Source organism: Meleagris gallopavo, chromosome 1 (genome assembly GCF_000146605.3).
Source record: "Meleagris gallopavo isolate NT-WF06-2002-E0010 breed Aviagen turkey brand Nicholas breeding stock chromosome 1, Turkey_5.1, whole genome shotgun sequence".
In the NCBI taxonomy this organism is placed as follows: Eukaryota; Metazoa; Chordata; class Aves; order Galliformes; family Phasianidae; genus Meleagris; species Meleagris gallopavo.
Genome location: NC_015011.2, coordinates 143862045 through 143867695, shown reverse-complemented (window position 1 = coordinate 143867695; position 5651 = coordinate 143862045).

Genomic DNA, 5651 nt, shown 5'->3' with positions numbered 1-5651 from the left:
AAGGTTTTATCTTGCTTGTTAAAGTAAGATTAGAAGTTTTCTGTTAACTATACTGGGAGGCCTTAGGGGCCACTGAAAGGTTTTTAATTGTATATTTAATTAGAAATGTGTGAGAGTACTGTTTTTCAGCTTTTCTGAAATTCATAGCTCCTGACAGAATGCCTTCTTCTAACCCCTTTTGTGTCTTCAAGTGTTTCCCAAAAAGTGGGTTAAACAGTTGGCTGTTTTCACTTCAAAGGGATTTTATTGTTTTACCAGTCTTACTGTAAAACCATGGCAAAATTGTATCTTCAAAAGTAGGGATTTCCAGGTAGAGTAAGACCTCTAAAAGAACCTTTAAAGAGTCTAACAATTTATTGTTATGCCTACTTTGCCCACAACAGTGGAAGATTAAAGATTAAAGAAAGAGTAGGATTATGTCTGGCTGCTCAGTTCAAAATTTGCAAAAGCTACAATCTATCCAGCCAGTGTCTGGAACTGAAGTGAGATGAATAAATATTTCTCTTATAGTCGGTAGAACGTTGACAGTACTGTCTGCTATTGTCAGGATTCCCAGCATTTGTTCTAAATCTGGACAAAATTTGACAAGTCCACTATGTCTTCTGCCCAGTGTTCAGCCACAATGCTTTTACCAAAAAGTTGTCTGACAGAAGCTTGCCTGAAATTTAGGTTGCCTCAGAAGTACTTGCTTCCCCTGAGGCAGTTTAATGGATAAAGAAGTGCAGTCCCAACAAAATCTGACAGCACTTCAACTCCCAGCATTGCAAGTATGAATGCACATTACTTATAGCTGGATAAATACACTTCTGAAACTTCGGCTGAGCCAGCAAAGCTGCCAGTGTTTTAATGAAACCCAGTATTTGAATGAGTATAGTCTCAGATGAAGAATGGAAAAACTTATTGCTGTTTTATATGACAAATCTCATTTTCAAGGTAGTTTGCATTAAATCCAGTATTAGAAATACATAAAAATTGGTTAATTAAATTGTGATTTTGTACTCTTGAAAATAAATATATGCAGAAAGTCAAGTAAATAATTAAATTGCATGGTATAGTAGAGCATACAGCTAAATTAAGAAAATGTGAAAATGTCCTTCATTACACAAAAAGAGAAATCCAACATGACATGATATGTTAATGGTCACAAAACTTTATAAGAATATGAAAGTGCTAATGCATTGCTGTCTCTATTTCACCTTGACTCAGTAACATAGTCAGAGACTTAAGATTCCCTAGAGTATGTCTATTCAGGTACCCTTCATGACTGGTAAAATCCAGCAAATATTATGTAGGCCTTGTATTGACACAGAGCTGATTTTTTTTCTTTTCTGGATGAACTGCATCCATACTTTACGACAGTCCATGTATTTGATGATAAAACATGACAAATGTATTTAAAGGTAGGAAGGTAGGAAAATAAACTTTGTCAGAAATAATTTGATTAAAGGAAAGAATAAGCTTGAATACCACGTAAACAAAGAATTTTCGTAGCTTCACTGCAACCAACTACTAGTTGCCAAAATTATCAGAAATGCATTCCTACTAAAAAATATTTCACAATACATTTTAATGCACAAAGATTGGTCTACTGATATTAATAATTATTCCAAATCTTTTAATTGTATTTATTTCATTTTATTTTAATTAATTTAAAATTAATTTAAATATTATTATTTTACTATTCTTCAATATGTTTCTATGCTATCTGCAACAGTAGAAACTAACAAAATGCTTCCAAGTCAGCATGGGTTTACAAATGGTAGACCCTGTCTGACAAACCTGATTTCATTCTGTTTGACAAGGTGACCTGCTTAGTGGATGAAGGTAAGGCTGTCAATGTGGTCTGCCTGGACTTCAGTAAAGCCTTTGACACTATCCCCCACAACATTCTCGTGGAGAAGCTGGCTGCCTGTGGTTTGGATGGGCATACGCTCCGCTGAGTGAAACACTGGCTGGATGATAGGGCCCAAAGAGTTGTGGTCAGTGGAGTTAAATCCATCTAGGGGCTGATCATGAGCGATATCCCCCAGGGCTCAGTACTGGGGCCACTTCTATTTAACATCTTTATTAACGATCTTGATGAGGGGATTGAGTGCACCCTCAGTAAGTTTACAGAAGAAACCAAGTTGGGAAGGAATGTTGATCTGCCTGAGGGGAGAAAGGCACTACAGAGGGACCTAGATAGACTGGATCGATGGGCCAAGGTTAGCTGTATGAGTTTCAATAGGGCCAAGTTGGGTCTTGCATTTTGGTTACAACAACCCCAGGCAACCCTACAGGCTTGGGGATGAGTGGCTGGAAAGCTGCCTGACGGAAAAGGACTTTGGTGTACTGATGGACAATTGTCTCAATATGAGCCAGCAGTGTACCCAGGTGGCCAAGAAGGCCAATGACATCCTGGCTTGTATCAGGAATGGTGTGGTGAGCAGGACTAGGGAAGTAATCCTGCCCCTGTACTCGGCAGTGGTGAGGCCTGACCTCGAGTACTGTGTTCAGTTTTGGGCACCTCAGTACAGAAAGGACATTGAGGTGCTGGAGCAGGTCCAAAAAAGGGCAACAAGGCTTGTGAAGGGCTTGGAGAATATGCCCTATGAGGAGAGACTGAAGGAACTGGGGCTGTGTAGACTGGGGAAAAGGAGACTGAGGGGAGACATTGTTCTTTTTCAATGTCTAGCAGGTGTTTACAGCAAGAGCGGAGTTGGTCTCTGCTCATGAAGTTCCAAGGTTATGAATGGTAGTAAACTCTTGCTGAATTGTTGTTGATTTTGGAGGCACCGAGAGCCACAATTGCTGAAAAATAGGTAACTCCAGGTTTCCAGTATGACTCAATTATTGCTATAGCATCTTTCTTTTATCTTAAGCGAAGTTAAGCTTCACTAGATGTTACACGATTATAAACTGAAAGAAGATCCAGATAATTATGCTTGTCTTAGAGCATACTGGAAGATATCAAAGACAGTTGTCTTTGTGAAAATCCATTGCATCTGCTAAAAACTCATTTGCAAGAATCACACAAAGGCTAATGCTGTATTGTCAGTTGACACTATAGCGTATAGGCAGGTTCTGGCTGTGGTTATAATTGGAGATGTATTATTACAGAAGAACATAAATTAACAATCAGCATATCTTATTATCTACAGTTTCTAGTACTTAGCTTAGAGTTGCACAGAATTTCTAAAATTCTCAGTTACACAGGCTTTCCAGTCATCCAGATGGACCCTCTGCAGATCAGGTCAAATTCTTATTAGTCCATGCATAACACAATCAAAACCTATACTCAGGCTTTAAATAAAGAATATGGATGACTCACTCAGTCTTTAGAAGAAGTAGACACTAATAGGAGGCATTCCTTGCCACTGGGGATTATGAGTTTTGCTATCCAATAGCAGTTCCTGTTTATGTCCCAATTAGAGCAAGTAGCTGCTTAATTTTACTATGCTATTAAAATTCTCTGTTCTCTTGGCTGCCCAGCACTTACCTACTGATAACACTGAAAGACTTAACCATGCTGACGATGAATGTCCCCATATCCTTCTGGTGATCCAGCACTTGGGTCACAGAGTCATAGAATGGCTTGGGTTAGAAGGGACCACAAGGATCATCAAGTTCCAACCCCCTGCCACAGGCAGGGCCACCAATCTCCAGATTTAGTACATGACCAGGTTGCCCAGGGCCCTGACTAAGTATGTTGCCACAACCTGGAGACAGAAATGAGGATAGAGAAGTGGGCAGAGGTGTACTTTAACTATCTGCTTATATATTATAGATATCTACCATATTGTTGTATATGCTATCCATACCTCTAAGGGTTGGGAGCTGGTCATAAGCATCCAGGGATAGGATGTGCAATGACACTGAAACTATCATCTGTCCCTATCCTTTTTGTTAAAAGCTGTAGTCAATGGGTTATCTTGAAAAAGAAATATCTGCTGGGTATTTTGTTGCACAACAGTAGCAGATTTAAGAATTAGACTCTTTATCTCAAATATTTTTTTATCTTGATTGACATTTTAGTGATGAACAACAGAAAATGAAATAAAGTCAAAAACATTACGAAAAAATGATAATGTTTTACTCATTTCATATTGGTTGCATGCTCTTAAAGCTCTTTAATATCCAGATTGGTTAATATATCTCCACAGATACTCTTGGTTGATAAAGCTTATACTGAGAAATGTCATAAATGGAGAATGATCACACAGCATACTTGCTTAGACTACTGACATATTTTACTCAGTGCTACACCATTCAGTTTTACCAGTCAGAAATGCACAAAACAATCTCCTTTCTAAAAAGTACATGCCTTTCAAGTAAGACTCTGCTTATTTTCAAGATTATAGTCTCACAGACAGGAAAATAAAACAAAACTTCTTGCAGTTTTAAATACAATCTTTTAACACTTACAATATTGAGACTTCCTCTTTAATTTAGAAAGAAATGTTATCTTAATATTGATTAAGATTCTCAGGCAAAATCTCTGCAACGTCTTTGATTTTGCATAACATTTAAGGCTACTTTATTTACATATTGCTTTTTCAAAAGGAAATTGCAACACAGGTAGAGCACAGTCACATCTTATTTACATTCTTCTAAACTAGTCTGGGGAGGTGGGGGGGAATGGGATACTATTTCCAGGTTTTTGAGTTCTTTTGTTCTTTTGTTTGTTTTTTTTTCCTGCTGTCTCAGAAGAGATACAGAGTCTTACAATACTTTTTTTGTGGGTCTTACAGTTGCTCAGAGCCTGTGAAATATGCTTTCAGTTTTAAGAGGCCTTCTGTACCTTCTCATTGTACAAGGAATGATGCCCTAAAAAGAAGAAAAATAAAAGATTTGAAGGGGATGTGGATTTTTGTAGCTGGATGCAATCCGCAGAGTATAAGAGGACATTAGAAACAGGTTATGAAGTAGAGAAGCATATTTCTATATAACATATTTAAAAAACATTTAGAAAGAGATCTGAAATTACATATGGAAAGCAAGGAAAATCTAAAAGAATTCAGCACAGTAGGTAAAACAAAGAGATGTCACTCCAATGCATTTTCTTAAAAAGATGTGTATTCACAATGACAACTTTCATATTTTTTCCTTGTTTTTCTTTTCTGACGGCGTCCAAATCTGCCTCACAAAGAAAAATGCAACTTGTTTCACAGAATCTGAAAGAGCTCAGTAAGGATAGGAAGTCTTTAATTTTCCAAGAGTAGATGATGGTCTGCATCTAACAATGCACCTTCTCCTATCTCACAGTTTGCAAAAAGTTCCCACTTTGAACAGATTGACAGCTTGTGACATGAAAAGTAACAGTTTTCTGACAGCCAAGCTCAGCAGGAGTCCTGTAGGAGTAAGATACTATCAATTGATCACATCAATATGTGCTAGCGATGCTGCTTCATGTTACAGAGCCCCACATTATCTTTTCACTGAACAGTAGCTCTTGATTCAGCAGAATTTTAGATGGCATATTACCATTTGCACAATTACTTTATTCATTAGCATTACTAAAGAAGTGATAACAAATCATGTATGTATGCTTATGTAAGTGTGCATATGTATTTATATAAGCATGCATGCCTGTGTAGGTATCTCTGTTGTTATGGTTTTATGATTTTTGGTTATCGGTATTCCACATCATAACATCATGTAGTGCACTGGGA